At 48.7% G+C, this 18554-nt stretch overlaps 1 protein-coding gene across 1 annotated transcript in view; it reads right to left on the bottom strand.

The window, feature by feature from the left end:
- AP1G1 (adaptor related protein complex 1 subunit gamma 1) overlaps positions 1-2930 on the bottom strand; it is an 81816-nt gene extending 78886 nt beyond the window's left edge. The window contains exon 1 of the mRNA XM_056136308.1: positions 2578-2930. The gene's annotated coding sequence lies outside the window, so the exon portion shown is untranslated. The remainder of the gene's footprint in view (positions 1-2577) is intronic.
- Positions 2931-18554: the final 15624 nt, after the last annotated feature.

The following is an 18554-nucleotide window of genomic DNA, read 5'->3' as shown; positions in this document are numbered from 1 at the left end:
TTTTAAAACAATGAGCTTAAGTACCACTAAGGCTTTGCTTTTAATTTTTGTACTTGATCAATTTTATTATAAAACTCAACCTCAAATTTACAACTATTGTCACTGACACGATCACATTGAAGAAATAATTGCTCCTGAAAGAAATGAACTGCTGGGACCAAAGCAATAGTACAGCAGGTACTGGTCTTGCACACAGCCTACCTAGGCTCAACCCCTGGTACCCCATGTGGCCTCCTGAGCCCCACAGGAGTGATTTCTGAGCAAAAAGCCAAGAGTAAGCCCGGTAAGGCCAAAATAAACTCTGAGGTTTTCTTTTTTAAAAAAAAAAAAGTTAATTTCGACTTTAAACAAAGTAGTCATTAAGTATGCGTTGATAAATCAATGGTGCTCACTAAACAGTACTTTTCTTTATAATTTGTAAGGTTCAAGGACACGTTCTCCAATTCAGTGCAAACCACCCAAGAATGAATGAGGTGTACACACTGCACCATGCAATGAACCGAGTTAAATTATACCCATAAAATAGATCTTAAAAAATCTTGCTTCAGGAGCCGGTAAGATAGCAGAGTGGGTAAGGTGCTTGCCTTGCATTGGCAGACCTGAGTTCAACCCCTGGCACCCCATAGGGTCCCCTGAGCAAGCTAGAAGTGATCCCTGAACGCAGAGCCAGAAGTAATCCCTGAGCAAGTCCTGCTGTGGCCCAAATCCCCCACACACACCCCCAAAAAACCCTTGCTTTAAAAGTGTAACTAAGAATTGGCATATTTCAGTTGCAAATACAAGCTGCTACTTTGTAAAAGAATGTGTATTCCATGGAGATAGAGTTTGACAGTTCCTTAAACCAAGAGACACTCCACAGCTTCAGAGCAAAAATACACAAATAGTAACTAACATATTTCTGAAAGCTCCTTTAAATAAATAAGTACACTATTTAAAATGAAAACATTCCAGCTTCTCCTGAGACATCACAGGACGGAGTACCAGAAATTATTTTTATCTGATAAACCTGACAAGAGTAATGTACTTACACCTGGATTAAAAGTATTAAAAGATCTGATCCAGGTCAAATTCTAAATTTACATTTCAGCAGTCACAGGACAGTAATCTCACATAGATTACTTCTCTTTGTCGATGGGGTGGGGAAGGGGGGGGAGCCCTGATGGAAATGAAACTGAGGTGATTCAAACACACTCACCTAACTAGAAATGTAGGAAATACCAGTGAACTACTGTAAAACGCTGTTCATGCTTATGCAAGCTACACTGTAAACTTACTTCACTGCATGGAATTAAAGTGGCGAGATGATGGGCACCCAGAGATCCTATTTTTAAACCAAAAAAAAAGTTGCCGAGTCTAACAAGCACTGTCTACTGGGAACAGCGGAAGCAAACAGCTAAAATCCGACCATTCCCCAGAAAGACCCAACACGCAAGAACAACTCAAGTACATATACATTTTTATATATATATATGTTGTCAACAAAGAAAGTTCCCAACAGAAAGCAATCCTCCCTCACCCCTCTCTTCTGTTAACGAACAGCACGCCCCCCCAACCCCCACACACAAAAGTTCTTTTCCACCTGCGTCCAACTCATCCTTTTCACAGGCGGCTTTCCCTGCCCAGGCAGACGACGACACCAAGAAAAAAAAAAAAAAGACCAAAAATGCACTGAGCAGGGACGGGCAGGGGAGAAACCCTTTGACAGCGTCCGCCCTCCCCGGCCACCCCCAGATGCCCTGTAACCGGCTTTACAAAACACGGAGCGCAGAAGTAACGCGCGCAGCGAGCGCGGGGCTCGGCCCCTCTCCGCTACAAATGCGGCCGGGGGCTGTGGGGGGACCCACCAGCAAACCCTCCCGGACCCGGGCGGGCGAGGGGACGGGGACACCCATCCCGACCCGACGTCCCGCACGCCCGGGAGTTGGGAGAGAACACGGTGAGCAGCGCGCAGGGAGCTCGGGGTGCGGGGGGGGGAGCCAGATTCTACCGAGCCCACGACACGCACACACGCACCCTTGAAAGCGAAAAGCCCGAGGTTCGGAAGTTGCTCCGAAGTGGGTTCCCGGGCGACGAGGGCGACGACGTCCGGTTCGGGGCGGACGGCACTGCAGGGGCCGCCCGGGAGGAACCGGGCATCGGGGCGCGCCGCGGAGAGTCGCTCCGGCGGCGGCGGGCGCGACGGGCCCGGCTCCCGGGGAGGGGGGTGGGGTGCGGACCCGCCCCGCGGCGCCCCGGCGCCCCGCAAGGAGCCCTCGGAGGCGGCGCGCAGCCTCGACAAAGTCACTGGTCCGAGGAGGCCGGCCACCTGCCAGGCAACGCCGCGGCACGAACGCGGCCGCGCGCCGCCCCTCCGCCGCCGAGGCTGCAGCGGGGACGTCGGCCGGGCCGGGGACGCCTCCCCGCGGGGCGCCGGGCCCCTCCTGGCCCGGCCTCGGCCCCCACGGCTCGCCCGTCCCCCCCACCCCCCGGAGCCGGGCGCCGCACGCCCGGGACCCACAGAAAGCTTGCGGCCGGGCGCGCCCGGCGGGCGCGGGCCCAGAGACGCCGTCTGCCCTCGGCGCCGCGAGTGACACTCACCGGCCCGAAACCTCGAAGGAAACCGGCAGCTCCGGGGGCGGCGGCGGCAGCGGCAGCAGGAACCGAACATCCAAAATGGCGGCTCCCTCGGCCTCACCACCGCGACTGCAGGCGGAGGGATCCCGGGCGGCGGGGAGGGAGGGAGTTTGTAACTAACTTCGCGCCCGGCCGCGGCGGCTCCCGTCCCTGCCGGCCTCTCCGGGTCGACGCCGCGTCCCTTCACGGCGACCCCTCGCGCCTCCCTGCCCCCCCTCCGGAGCCGAGAACCGGGGGCCCCCGCCGAGGACTATTTGTCAAGGAGGAGGTGACTGCTCCTGGCAGAGCGACGCAAAGCGTAGCCAGGGGGTTCGGGGCTGTCACTGATGACGCGAGACGCAGCTGCCGAGTCACCGCTGCGAAGGGTCTGAGCGAGAAAGATCCGGCCGCGCTCGCAGCCCACGGACATTGGTTCCGCGGGCCGGAGGGAAGGGGCGGGGCCTCGAGGCCGGGAGGCGGAAGCTGTGCGACCAGGAAGCGGCGCGGTGGGGGCGGGGCCACGCGCGGGGGGCGGGACCGGGGGGGTCTGGAGGGGCGCGGCGGGCGTGGAGCGCGGCTGAGCCCGGCCTAGTCCCGGGAGATGCCAGCGTCTGTCCTCGCCTCGGAGAGGGGTTTTCTCTTTAGGTGAGCTTCAGGGGCACGTTCCTGCGCATCTCGGATTCCCTGGTTTTCCGGCGTCTTGGCCACGCACGGTGACGCAGAATGGAGTGCCAGCTCAGTGCCCCTGCTCCACCCCAGGCCCTGGACAAGTTCTTCGACTCTCGGGGTTCCCGCTTCCCCGTAGATCGAGAGGATTTGGAGCAAGCGAGAGCCAAAACCCTGTTCCATTGTGGGGGGAGACCCCCCTGCCTGTGTCGCCTTGAACTAATGACCCGAGCCAAAGCAAGTCTTACCTGGCAATTGCAGCCTTGATAAATAATGACTAACCCGTGACCAGGGTATTTTCCATGTGAACTTGGCCCACTTAAAGGAAAGGTGACCTACCTAAACGAAAATCTTCAGGCAGATTGGCAGTGAAGGACCACAGAGGTGAATAAAGCACAGCACCTGCCTGGATGCCAAAGAGAAAGGAACTAATTAGAAATCTTAAGTTGTTTGTTTGTTTGTTTTTAATTTGGGGGCTACACCTGGCCGTGCTGAGCGGCTTGCTCCTGGCCGGTGCTCAAGAAATCATGTGCCAGGAATCCAACCGGCATGCAAAAAATGCACTCCAGCCCTTGGAGATATCTCCCTGACCCCACAAATCTGGAATTTTAGAGTAGGGTGTCAGAGGTTGCACTGTTTTTTTTAACCTTCGACAGTCACTTTCAGGCAGGATTTCAAAACATTTCACTAAATAACTGAGTTGAGCCGCCCCACCTGCACAGTTTTATTTTTGATCTACTGGGGCCTGTCAAGTAGCTGGGAAGGAAAGAATGCCCAGGATGCAACAGTATTAATTACACTTTGTAATTCTTAAATACACTTTGTAATTCTTAAGTGTTTGTCGCTTTTTCATTTTGAGGTGTCAGAGGCCAACTCAGTGCCTCACACACTGGAAGGTGCTGTTCTTGCTGCACCACCCCTCAGCCCTTACCTGTTTTCTTTTTAAAACCATTTTTCGGGGCTGGAGCGATAGCACAGCGGGTCGGGCGTTTGCCTTGCACGCGGCCGACCCGGGTTCGATCCCCGGCATCCCATATGGTCCCCCAAGCACCGCCAGGAGTAATTCCTGAGTGCAGAGCCAGGAGTGACCCCTGAGCATTGCTGGGTGTGACCCAAAAAGGCAAAAAAAAAAATTTTTCTCCCTATCTCTGTGTCTAACCTTGGCTTTCCATAAGCTCTCCTGAGTCAGACCAGTCGCGCATAACTAACTTTAATTTATGAATAAGGAAACTGAGGCTGGGGGAAGCTGAAACTTCCTGCAAGAACCCTTTTTCACGCTTCACTGAGGTCCTGCAGGATGGTGCCAGCTTTCTGAGAGGAAAGCAGTACCTCCACCCCCTTATTCTGATGGTGGAATCAACTCAGCATACATGGTTTGGAAACAAATGCTTCTGGAATGCATTCCCCTGTTATCCTTTCCGTGATGGACTATACAGAGTAGTCCGGAATCTCGTAGCTATTAATAGTATAAAACTACAACACCGTAATGGTGCCCTAGGGTGGATTCCTCTGAGCCAGGGCTCTGCAGTGGGGCCGGGGAAGGGACTTAAGGGGGGGAGGGGTTGGGCCACACCCAACCTGAATTTGACCCCCAGCATCACAAGTGACATATTTTATATAGTATTTATCTATAATAGATATATGAATAAAGTGGTCCCAATCTGAAAGACTTACACAAACTTCTAGAAAGGAACAATGTTCTGGTTTTAGTTGATTACTGTTAACTTTTGTGCTTCAATGTGCAGCACAGCTACAAGTAACTGCCTTGCGGTCTGTCCTGCAGTTTACAAAAGTATTTTCCAATCTATTGATGTCTTTGCTCCTCACCCACCGTGAGCTTGTAAACCACGTGGCCATTCTAGTATAGAGGAAGTTGGGTGTCTGGTGTCGGGCTTGGGTTAGTGGCCCAGCACTGAGTTCTGGCTGAACCCTTGGATGGATAAGCAACACCGAGCAGAAACAAAGACTCTGGGAGCCCAGGGAAGGCCCTGCCTTGTACAAGCGTGAGGTCAATGAGACTATAATTTCCTCTAGCACCACCACACTGCATGTCAAGTACAATTCACAAAATCCTACTCTTTAGGACTTCCAGAAAGAACTGCAACCCCCAAATGTTCTTGAGCATCACAACTAAAGAGTTCAGTCTCCTGTGAGCGACACAACCATATATGTCCTCCACGCCCCCACCTCCCGGCTCTCATCAGGGAGACAACAGCTGAAGCAGGAGAGGAACAAAATCCAAAATGCTGCTTTTCCTTGTTTTGTTTGACCTGCAGCAAGTTAGATGCCAACTGCAGCACTGCCCTTAAGGTAGGCATGATTATTCAATGAGTGGAGATGCTTAAGGCACTTAACAGTTGTGGCCTGGTGATTGGCATTAAGTAGTGGCTGGGTGGGGGGGGGAGCAGAGCGACAGCACAGTGGGAGGGTGCTTGCCTTGCACCCGGCCCGACCTGGGTCTGATCCTTGGCACCACATATGGTTCCCCAATCCCACCATGAGTGATCCCTGATACAGAGCTAGGAGTACGACCTGAGCACTGCCAGATTTGCACCCCCCCCCCAAAGGGTAGCTCAATAAATTTCAAAAAGTTCTCTGTTTTCTTGAGAATAAATATTATCATCTTCATTTTAGAGATGAAAAAAACAGAATCTCAGAAATGGAATGATTTGTCGTGCCCTCATACAGCAAAGCTATACATCCCTACTTGAAATAATCTCTCTTAACCTGTTTAGTCATCATTCAGTGAGTATGCTGCCAAATTCTGCCACACTGTCCGAAATCCATAATAGGCATTTTGAGAGACTGTCCTTATGGCTCCAGCTAATTACAACCTGATTCAAGAAAACTAAATTTATGTTGAATCCTTAGATACAAAACAATTACAATTGTAATTCATACTATTCATTACTGAGATTACTGAGCAGTTAAGTCCTAGTAACAAAAGTAAAAAAAAAAAAAATTAAAGCAGAAACCGAAGTGGTGGGGCCGGAGCAATGGTACAGCAGGAAGGGCCTTGCAAGTGGCTGACCTGGGTTCGATCCCCAGCATCCCATAGGGTCCCCCGAGCACCACCAGGAGTGATTCCTGAGTGCAGGATCAGGAGTAACTCCTGAGCATCACCAGGTATGACCCAAAGAGCCAAAGAGAGAGAGAGAGAGAGAGAGAAAACAAGAAAAGAAACCGAAGAGGTCACAAAGGGACGCCCACCTTCGGGGCACCCATTGCAGGGGGCTATTAGAAAACAACTCCAGGCCTAGCAGCTGCAGTCACAAGACCCTGAGTGGAAGTCCCTCTGCAGAAATGTGCTCCAAGTCTTGCATGGGACCTTACCCGCTTACCCTGGTGCCAGAGATTTCAGCATCAGAGGGGATGCAGCCCTGGAGGAAACACAGTGACGTGAGTCAAAGAGGCAGCTCTGCTGGCCTGTTTGTTATCGTTTGAGTCACCCGAATCTATAAATAAGCCTGAAAGTCAGAGAGAAATTAGTCCCTCTGTGGTTTATGTAATGGGGCTTTTTTATTTGTTTTTTTTTTTTTTGCCAAAAAAACAAAAACATTTTGAACAATTTTCTGAAGCGTGGCTTTTAGTTGGAACAAAAGCCAGCAAAGATGCAAGAATCAAGGTTTCATCAGCCAACTGGATACACTCGTTGACCTCCCACCAAGAGCTGAGGAAGCCTATTAGGAAAGCTCCAGTATGTTCTTTCCAAGGAATGTTCAAACCCCAGAAGCAATGAGCCTCTCCATCAAGCTTCTCTTGGCTTTGGAGGTTCTATTTCAGAGGGGGCCCTGAGAGCCCCCCTGAGATGTTCTGTTCTTTTCTTTTTCTGTAGCATGTGTATACTTGATTTGTAATGGGTTGCATGTCTTATTGGCACTTTGGGAGTGAAAAACATCGCACCTGAGATGAGACCCCAACCCAGTTCAACACCAGCTAGAAGAAATGGTGCTGTTCTCCCTTCTGGGAAAAATGGCAGCAAAGAAGGTGCCATCAGAAACAGGCCAAGGCTTCCAAAGTCTGCTCCCCACAGCAAACAACGCCATCATTTTCCTGGGAGGACCCAGGAGGTAACTGACTTTGCTTTCCTTAGATGTGGAGGCCCATTCTGGTGCTTCCAAAACCAGCCCCACGTCACTGCTTTAAAAGCTTTACCCAAGGAAGTGCAAAAAGTATGGGAGCAAGAAGTACTGGGCCACAGTAACTGGGGCAGCCAGTTCATGGTCCCCAGTTCAGGGAAGGCAGTCTCCTCTGCCAAGGCTCTCACATGTGCCAAAAATGAGAACTTGAACAGGTGCCAAGGTGAGGCTTCTTACATCCATGAGAGGCAGCAGCTGGCTCACTCTGGCTTTGCATTTAAATATTCCTGAGGTGGGGTGTAGCTCATGGATTAAAATGCAGAACTTGCATGCGGGAGACCTTAATCCCCTGCACTGCACACACACACACACACACACACACACACACACACACACTACTGCAATACTTTTTTTTTTTCTGGTGTGAAAAAGAGCCACACCAGCAATCCTCTAGACTTTCTCTTACCTGTGCTCAGGAATCAGTCCAAGCAGTACCTGGGGGACTATTTGTGATGCTGCGGATAGAACCCGAGTCTACTAAATGCAAGGCAAGCACCCTACCAGCTGTACTCTGACCCTGCCTAGCCCCATATTATTTGAATAAACTTTATTTCCTGCTCTCTTCCCTTTCCCTTGTTGTGGCCGTGCAGTTATGGGTAATAGAATACTTCTGGTGATAGAACTCCAGCACTGGAGACATAAACGGCAGATCACAGGGTCACACCTGCGCAAGTGGGGAAGTGACAGGGATCAAATTTTCGGCCTCAGGCTGGAACAATAGTACAGCGGGTAGGGTAGCCGACTTCAGATTGATCCCCAGCATCCCATATGGTCCCCTGAGCACTGCTGGGAGTGATTCTTGAGCACAGAGTCAGGAATAAGAGCAGAGCACTGCTGGGTGTAGCTCAAAACCAACAACAACAACTAAATCTCAGCCGCATGATCACATGCGGTAAAGCAGTCATTCTATGCTGAACTGAGTCTGCTCCTTGTGGTGAAGAGAAAACCCTAGAATGAAACAAACAAGGAGAAACTTCTGGGATTGTGGCTACACCCGCCAGTGCTCGGGGCTGACTTCTGGCTCTGTGATCAGGGATCACTCCTGATGGTGCTCAGGGGGATTATATGTGGTGCAGGGGACCAAATCCAAGTTGACTGCATGCAAGACAAATGCCCTATCCATCGTTATACTGATTTTCCTAAACCCCAAGGACACTGTTCTCTCTCTCTCTCTCTCTCTCTCTCTATATATATATATATATATATATATATATATGCACCAAGGCTGAGAATTTGATCCCTGGTAATATATATATATGTTATATACATAATATATATATATATATATATATATATATATATATATATATATCTGAAGGCGCTCAGGGCTAACACCTGGCTCAGCCCTCTGGGGTCACTTCCAGTGTGGCTCAGGGGACCATATGGGGTGCTGGGGATTGAAAGCAGGTCAACCCTTACCTTCACCCAGGTCATGGTCCTTACCTGCTGCATAACTTGGGCCCCAACCCAGGAAACTGTTTCCTTTAGAGAGACAAATTTTCTAATGTGTATCACTTTCTCACAAGCAAGTAAACTCTCCTGGACACATAAGGTAGAATGTGAAGATAAAGATTTTATTATGACAGCAATTACATCTTTAAAATAAAAAGTAATTAAGCATTTTGCCACAAACCTCAAACTTCTCTAAAAAATACTTTATTTAGGAGCTGAAGAGGGAATATGGCGGAAAGGTGTTGGCAATGCATGTGACTGACCTTGGTTCAATCTCTGGCACCATTTAAGTTTCCAGCGTGCCCTCATGAAGGATTCCGGGCACAGAGTCAGGAGTAGACCTTGAACACTACTGGCCATGGCCTCCAAACCATAATTAATTGGCTAATTAATTTTAAATACTCTAAGAAACAAACAGGCTGGAAATGAACTCATCAAGAGATCCCAGGCTTCACATGGGTGAGATACTGATTTAACCCCCAGCAGCTGGAAAATCTTTCTCCATCTCCCTTCATTCCCATGCGTGTTTGTTATTGCTGCTGCCTTTGTTGTTACAGTGACAAGGGGTCTCTCTCTCTCACTCTCTCTCTCTCTCTCACACACACACACACACACAAACACAAGCACACATACCTCAATTTGGTGCTCACACATTTAGCTGTGGTGCTTTCTGGGGGCTGTGAACTCCTCTACTTGCCCTGATCTCACTCTCTGGCTGGTTCAGCTAGAAATCACTGCAGCGCTGGTGTCACACACAGCAGAGCTCAGGATCTTGCTCAGTACATGTAGTAACACCAGAGATTGAATTTTCAGCCTCACACTTAAATGGTAAAGGGGAAAAGGGATGGCCGGGGAACCACAAGGAAGTATGAAATATTTCTAAAATTACACGAAGATCTCTTTGGGCCTTAATAGTAACAAAATAACTCCGCAAGTGCATTTTGAGGCATAAAGGAACTTTGGTGTGGATCCAATATTCTCTGATACTAAAGAATCATTCTTCATTGTATTGGCACATTAATGATGTTGCCTTAGATCAGCTAACAAAAGCTATAGTGGGGTCAGGGAGCTGGCCCTTAGGACTCAAGGGCATGTTTCACCTGAGGGAGTCTGGGGTTAGATCACTGGGCCCCTGAGCAGCACCGGGAGTGAAGCTAAGTTCTCTCAGGAGTAGCTTTTGAGCATCAATGGATGTGACTCCAGAAAAAAAAAAAAAAGAGTTAGATGAAAATATGCGTAGACAGTGAGGAGACACATGGGACTTCACAGAATGGGGGTGTGGAGCTGGCCCTTTCCTCCCGGCCCCAACGAGACCCCGAGTTGCTGCCCACAAGAGCCTCTCTGGCTCCTGATCAAGCTGCTTAATAGCCATGATCCCAGAGACTCAGAAACAAATCTCAGAACCCAGCGGCTTTTGGCAGAAATGCATCCGGTCCCTGCAGTAGGTTACTGGTGCCAGGCCACCCCAGGTGGAAATAGGTTTCGTGCCTTGGCCTGTTCCCCCTGGCGGCTCAGTGGCCGCCATCCTCCAGAGGCCATTGGACGGTCAGGTTTGGGCCCGCAGTGACAAGACACACGGGGCTTCATAGGATGGTGGTAGAGCCGGCCCTTCCTCCCTGCCCCAATGGGACCCCCAGTCACCGCCCACGAGCAGCCTCTCTAGCTCCTGATCAAGCTGCTTATAATCCCAGATCATGAGGCCATGATCCCAGAGACTCAGGAACAAATCTCAGAACCCAGCAGGTTTTGGCAGAAATCCCTCCAGATTTAATTGTTAAAATTTAGGAATTTCAGAATCGCACTGCCACCACTGTGGCTGCGTGACATCATATGTTATTCTTAACTAGCAATAGAAAACAAATTGTCTGTGGTTGCCTTTTTGGCAGACCTGAGTGTTGGGGTAAAATCCCAAATAATGATGGTGAGTCTGGTGTCAAATATTGATTGTAATCAAAATAGAGAGAGAGTAAAGTGGAAATCATCTGCCCTAAATGTAGGGGACAGTGTGGGATGGGGGGTATACTGGGGTTTTTTGTGGTGGTAAATGGGCACTGGTGAAGGGATGGGTGTTTCATCATTGTATGACCAAGACTTAAACTCAAAAGTTTTATAACTTAGTTTATTTAATTTTATAAATTATTTATATATAAATAAATTATATTTATATACATATATTATATATAATTTATATATAAAATAAATTTATAAAAAAGAAAAAAAGTAAGGTGGAGTTCATGTCCAATTCAATCAACCTAATCAATGGCTACCAAAAGTATCCTGCCCATACAGCAGAGTCTGGCAAACTCCCCGTGGCATATACAATATGCCAAAAACCAATATCAATAATGGGTCTCATTCTTCTGACCCTGATAAAGCCTCGAATGTGGTACTTTTTAAAATCTCAGGGCTAGGACGAAGAAGACGTTACTGGGGCCTGCTCAAGGCAATCAATGAACAACAGGATGACAGTGATACAGTGATACTCCTACATTAAAATAAAAAAATTTTAAAAAAGAAAATATGCATAGAGAAATCTAAGAGAAGTTTTATAATTGGGGGCTACCCCCAGCAGTGCCAGGGAATACCAACGCTATATCCAACTGTGCCCTGCAGGTCCCACGGTGCCTACAACAGAACCCGGGACCTTGTAAGGCTGGGCAGGTTCACTTCCACTTGTGCCATATCCCCACCTCCTTCCAGATGTAAGTGATTGCAAACTTTTGTTTTGGGTTTTTTTTTTTTTTTGGTGTGTGTGTGTGGGGGGGGGGGGGTTGGCTTTTTGTGGTCATATCCAGCAATGCTCAGGGGTTACTCTTGGTTCTGCACTCAGAAATTACTCCTGGCAGTGCTCAGGAGACCATATGGATGCTGGGGGTCTTACCCAGCTCGGCCACGTGCAAGGCAAACGCCCTACCCACTATATTATCACCCAAGTGGTGGCAAACTCTGGGTTGCTTCCTTCCTAGACAAATTGACCACTTCATCAAAACCAGGCATGGTGCCAGGGATGCTTATTTTCTGTCTGCAAAACAGACAGAAAATCCCTGTCCTCGAGGAGCTGGTATTCTAGTTGGCAGTGGCACGTACTAAACAAGGACAGTCAATGAGCAATAAAGTTATGTAGAGATAAGAGATATGTAGAGATAAGGCAGGAGGTGTAGCTCTGCGGTGGGGTCCACATTTCTGGCATAAATGAGGCCATTGCTGAACACCCCGACCCCTGATAACAGCCCTCCAATCCAGAAAAAGAGAGTCAGAGAGAAAAAAAATATCAAGCAGAGAAGAGGGGAGAGGCCAATGTTTTAGATCCGGCAGTGGGGAAGGGCCTCACAGAGACAGGAACATGGAGTACAGCACTGAAGGAAGGAAGGGCGGAGCCACGGGAGCTGCTGGCTTGGCCCCTGCAGGAGGACAAAGTCCCGAGGTGTGTTTGAGGAGGTGTGGGAGGCCCCAGGGCTCAGCAGAACAAACACGGGGGAGCACGGAGGCAGTGAGGCCGAGAGGAGGGAGGCCAGAAAGCCTTGCCTATGGCTCCTCCTGAAACAGAAAACCCACCAGAGGGGCTCCAAAGCAGAGGAGCAACGGCTGACTTAGGTCATCTGAGGCTCTCTGGCTAGTACCCTGAAGGTCAGTTCTTGGGAAGAAGGCAGGAAGGAGGAATCCCCGTGAAGAGGCTGTTACCGGGCAGGAGGGACAGCTCAGCCACTGAGTGTGCTTTGCTCTGCACGCTGAGGCCCGGCTTTGATCCCTGGCACCACATGGTTTACCCCAATGCAGCACTGAATGGAAGCAGCCCCCAGACAAACACAACCGCAGCAACTGTAGCACAGTAGCACTGTCCTCCCATTGTTCATCAATTTACTCAAGCGGGCCCAGTAACATTTCCACTGTGAGACTTTGTTGTTACTGTGTTTGGCATATCGAATATGTCAGGGGTTGAGCTTTCCTCCCCGCCCCGACCAGGGCTCCGGCAGCCGAAGACCTCCAGGACCAGCCACCACCATGCTGAGACCACTCTCCGCACACAGGAAGGTACTGGCAGAGGGACAAAGCCACGCGGGTTCCGGGGCCGAGACCTCCAAGCCTACTCGAATTGGAGTCGAGCATCTTCCACCCAGATCCTCCAAATTCCAGTAGGCGGGGGTCACACCCACCACCTGGCCCCCTGGCGCCGTGTAATCCCATCAGCGGCCAAGACTCAGAGACTATAAAATCCAGATCCCGGAACCGCGTGGCCGCATTCGCGGCCGCGCGACATCTTATCAGAACTTTTTTTTATGACATCTTATTGTCTCATTCCTATTTTGGACAAACTTGCAGGCTATCGAATGTAGCCTGCCCACAGGGCAGAGTCTGGCAAACTCCCCGTGGCGTACCAAATATGCCAAATACCAGTAACAATGATGGGTCTCATTCTCCTAAATAACCTTGAATATAATCTCACGGCTAGGATGAAAGAGACGTTACTGGGGCCTGCTCGAGGCAATCGACGAATAACAGCTTGCCAGGCTTTGCCAGGCGGGCGAGATATTCTCGGTAGCTTGCTGGGCTCTTCGAGAGGGGCGGAGGAATCAAACTCGGGTCAGCCTGGCTGGCCACATGCAAGGCAAATGCCCTACTGCTATGCTATCTCTCCAGCCCAACTGCAGCAACAAAGGAAGTTATTACTCTTGGGGGTCCAAGATGTAAGTCAAGGATGAAGCATAATCCCAGCATGTGTGAAGTCGAGTTCCAGCACTGCCTAGAGGGGTGCTACTGGGTGTAGTCCTGCCCCCCCCTTAATACCCAACAATGCAGGAGTGTGCCCCTTCCAGTGGCAACAACAATAATGGAGGCTATTTCTCTGTTTTGTTTTGTTATGGGGTCACACTCTCAGAGCTCAGGGTTTACTGCTGGCTCTGCACCCAGGAATTACTCCTGGTGGTACTCAGGGGACCATATGGGATGCTGGGAATCAAACCCTGGTTGGCTGCATGGAAGGCAAACACCCTACCTGATGAACCATCTCTCTGACCCCAGTGGAGAGTATTTCTATAACCTAATAAAGATATATTGTGGGTTAGTCATAGGTACAACAGTGACCAGTGAAGGTAATGAGAAATGGTGAAATTCTGAGTCTATCTAGAATGTAGAGTAACCAGAATTTGCTAAAAATTATAAGGGATGAAAATTAAGAAAAAATGAAGAATTGGGGCTGGAGCGATAGCACAGCAGGTAGGACGTTTGCTTTGCACATGGCTGACACAAGTTCAGTTCCCAGCAACTCATATGGGGTCCCCTGAGCACTGCCAGGAGTAATTCCTGAGTGCATGAGCCAGGAGTAACCCCTGTGCAATGCCAGATGTGACCCAAAAAATTAAAAAAAAAAAAAGGAAGAGTAAGGAAGGATAACAGAATTACCATTGACTCTAGAATCAGTAGGTTCTTGGTAAAAATGAAGGCATTTTGGACAGGTTCAGTTTGAGAGTTCTCTGAAATTGTCAATGGAAAATTCAAGGCGGCTAGCAGTGCCGTCATCCCAGAGGCCTACGACGGTGCTCCACAAGTGAAAGTCCTCCCCCACAGAGGCGGATTAAAAAACATAGTCTTGGGGGTTGGAGTGGGGAGGGCATTTGCCTCGCATGCAGCCAACCTGGATTCGATTCCCAGCATTCCATGTGGTCCCCCAAGCAACACCAGGAGTAATTCCTGAGTGCAGAGCCAATAGTAAACCCTGAGCTCTGAAAGTGTGACCCCAAAACAAAACAGAGAAATAACCTCCATTGTTGTTGCCACTGGAAGGTCCCCAAACACCACTAGAGTAGCCCTGGTAGACCCCAGCATTCGGGTCCAAGGAGCACCTTGCATGTGAACACTGAACAACTGGGCAAAGAATCACACAAGGGAACCCTTAAGCCCCCAAACAATGCTTAGAAGACCCCCAATTTTTTGAGTGAAGGGTTCTGGTTTGAATTTGAATATTCGAATGATCAAATACTGAAGGTCATATGAATTATGTCAGAGTTGAATATGATATTCAGTGAGCAGTGTGCAGGGCTCTGGCCAGTCCAACCAGACACGCTCCCTGAATTAAGGCCCTATCTTCAGCCCAAGTCCTACGCAGCTGAGCTCCGTGTCCCTGCAGAATGTGAGACCCAAATTTCGCCTGAGTTCCTGATGCACAGTGTTCCAATGCTGCGACTGTCAAGCTTCATTAATTTCATGCTCTGGGCCAGTTATATGTGGGATCACGAGTACTAGCTGAGTAGGAAATCAGCTCCAGTTTGCTGGACTCACACTTTTTGATAAAGATCCGAGTTCTCGAGCGCAAGATCTTTATCCAAGTTTCTCAGTCTCAAATACAAAACTTATCTGTCAACCTCTTTCCAGTCTGCACACAATTTTTTTTTTCTGAGTCTGCTCAACTTTCCCCTGACTTTCTGGTTTAGAAAAATGTGTGTGTATGTGTGTGTCCAGGAATTGTAGCCCCCCAGGCTGATACTTCCAGCCTCCTTGGTTTGACACACCACCATAATCTTAGCTGAACTTTGCTCATAGATGAGCAGATGTAAGTTGCAAACCATTCCTAAAACAGACAAAATTCACCAAGTTTTAGCAAATATGCTTTAGAGAGGAATCATCGAAAGTGCAAACTAATTTTTGTTTGTTTTTGGGTCACACCTAGCAATGCTGAAGGGTTATTCCCGGCTCTGAACTCAGGAATTCCTCCTGGTGATGCTTGGGGGACCATATAGGATGCCAGGAATCAAATCTGGGCCAGCCATGAGCAAGGCTGTGTTATTTCTCCAGTCCCGACCAAAAAAAAAAAATTTTTTTTTAAATTAACAAGCAAAAATTATCATGCTACCACATTGGAATTATGGGTGCTGGGAAGATAGTTCAAAGGCCCGCAATAATGCTTTACATGCAGAATTCCTGAATTTGATCCAGAGCATCACATGGTCCCCCAATTACTGCTGGGAGTGACCCTTGATCAGTGAAACTGAAAGAACACACACACACACACACACACACACACACACACGTTACATAATTGTGTGAACCGATCTCTCTCTTTTTTTTTATTAAAGAACTGTCATTTGCAAAGTGATTGATAGCTGAGTTTTAGGCATATAATATTTCAACACCAATTCCACCACCAGTGTCAGCTTCCCTCCACCAGTGTGCCCATAGTTCCTCCTGCCCCCACCCCCCACCCCATCTCCATCTGTCAACTTAATAGGCACATTACAAAGTTCCAGTGTTTGCAAGCTTAGCTCCCATGTTTTTAGTGTTGTAGAGTCTGTGTTTTGGATATAAGGCTATACCACTCACCCATATCACAATATAATTAAAGCCCTGTTGCCTTTTCATTCATTACTTCCTATCGTGGGCTGGAGCGATAGCACAGCGGTAGGGCGTTTGCCTTGCACGCAGCCAACATGGCCGACCCGAGTTCGATTCCTCCACCCCTCTCGGAGAGCCCGGCAAGCTACCGAGAGTATCTTGCCCGCAGGGCAGAGCCTGGCAAGCTCCCCATGACGTATTCGATATGCCAGACACAGTAACAACAAAGTCTCCAATGGAGACGTTACTGGGCCCGCTCGAGCAAATCGACGATCAACGGGAGGGCCTTTACCTTTACCTTTTACCTTACTTCCTATCGTCTCCTTCCCACCTTGATTTCTTCCTTCTCTGTCTCCTCTCTAAACACTGGGTGATCTAGGCATCTCCCTTTACTACAACACATTTCCTGTATGGTATTCTGTATACCACCGATAAATGAGGTCATCCTGTCTTTCTTCTTCTTTCTTACTTCACTCAATATATCTTCCAGTCCCAACCACATTGCAGCAAATTGCATGATTTTATAGTTCCTTGCAGCTGCATAGTATTCCATTGTGTTTATAAACCATATCTTCATAATCCATGTCGTTGTACACCCAGGTTGATTTCATATCTTGGCTATTGTACTGAGCACAGCAATGAGTGCTGGTGTGCATATGTCCTGTTGAGAGAGTGTTTTTATGTCCTGGGGATACATGCCCCAAAGTGGAATTGCTGGGTCATCTGGCGGTTCAATTCTCAGTTTACTGAGAACTCTCCATACTGTTTCCCATGGGCGTTGTGTCAGACAACATTCCCACCAGCATCGGATGAGAGTTTCTTTGAAACAATCTCTTCATAAAAGCAAACAAACAGGATGCTCAGAAAATGGCTTTGTGGCTAACGCGCCTGTCCTGAATTCAAGAGGCTGAGACTTGGATTCCTGGTGTGGCCACATGAGCCAAATAAGATCCCCGCAGCTCTGTCTTTTGTGCCTGGCCACTCTGTTGTCTGAGATCCCTGGTGCCGCAAGAAGTTTCTGGCCATACCCGGCAGTAACAGCAAAAATATGACAGCATCACGTCCAGAAAGTGTGACTCCTGGCAGGCGCCTGGGAGAGCCCCAGAGCCTCCCAGAGAAGCACAAGAATGTGTGAGAGCACCAAGAGTCCCCTGAGTGCATGCACCAGTGCTGCATGGAGAAAGTAGTCAGACTCTGGAGTGCTAGGAAGCCGTGAGATCCTGGACTGCTAGAAAGTTGTAAGACCCTGGAGTGTGGTGAACATGAGCAAAGGAACGTGAAAGGAGGAAAGCAAACAAAAAACAGGAGCCAGAGAGATTGGACAGTGGGTGAGGCTCAGTCCCTGGCCTCACTATGGTTCCCCAAGCATCGTTAGAAGTGACCCCAGAGCACAGAGCCAGGAAGAAGCCCTGAGCACCACTGGGTGTGGCCCCAAATGAAAACATGTAACAATTATAATAAAAGACTGCATGTGTATAGAGTAAGTCACTGGTGGTAGGCACCACATTGGGGTCTTTCCAAGAGCCAGCCCCCAGTCAACCATATTAGCATTAGCATTAGGGATTGATTTCTTCTGGAAGTCACCCTACATCTAGAAACTCCGGAAGTGGAGCCCAGTCATCTGTGTGTGAGTGTACCCTGAAGACGCTGGCACCTGTTCAAAGGGAAGGACACGGTGCTTAGAAGAGTGGGTCATCTTGACTGTGTCCTCTAAGCTCACCTTTATTTTCTAAAATGTCTCAGAGGAAAGCATTGCTTGGGGGTTGCTTCTGGCTGTGCCCGGGTTATTCTTTTATTTTTTTTTTTAATTTTTAATAGTGAGACACCATGAGGTACAGTTGTAGACTTACAAATTTTTGTGCTTGGGTTTCAATTATACAATAATCAAATACCGATCCCTCCACCAGTGCCCATTTCCCACCACCACAGATCCCAGTATCCCTCCCACCCTTCATCCCCCCCGCCCCTCCCACCCTGCCTCTGTGGCAGGGCATTCCCTTTTGTTTTCTCTCTCCTATTGGGTGTTGTGAGTGCCTGGATTATTCTATACTCAATTATTTTGTCATAAAGAGATGAAAAAAACTAAGAAAGAAAAAATATTATTATTTTGTCATAAAAAAGATTATGTATTTTAATCATCTGGGTTTTTTTTTTTAATTAAAGCAGCATGATTTACAAAGCTATTCATAGTTGAGTGTTAAGGATTATGTATTTTAAAAAGAAAAAGACCTGGAGTCTTTCCACTTCGAAACAAACAAGCAAACCAAGTCTTCGTGTGGGATCCTTTGTCCCCTCACCTGCTGTGTGCTCTCACGTCATTCTTTGCATCCTACAGCTGAGAGCGAGCAGAAAGTGAGAGGTTTGTGGTTTGCTCCGATC

Source organism: Sorex fumeus, unplaced genomic scaffold (genome assembly GCF_029834395.1).
Source record: "Sorex fumeus unplaced genomic scaffold, SorFum_2.1 ptg000122l, whole genome shotgun sequence".
Classification (NCBI taxonomy): domain Eukaryota; kingdom Metazoa; phylum Chordata; class Mammalia; order Eulipotyphla; family Soricidae; genus Sorex; species Sorex fumeus.
This window is presented reverse-complemented; position numbering and strand designations above follow the sequence as displayed.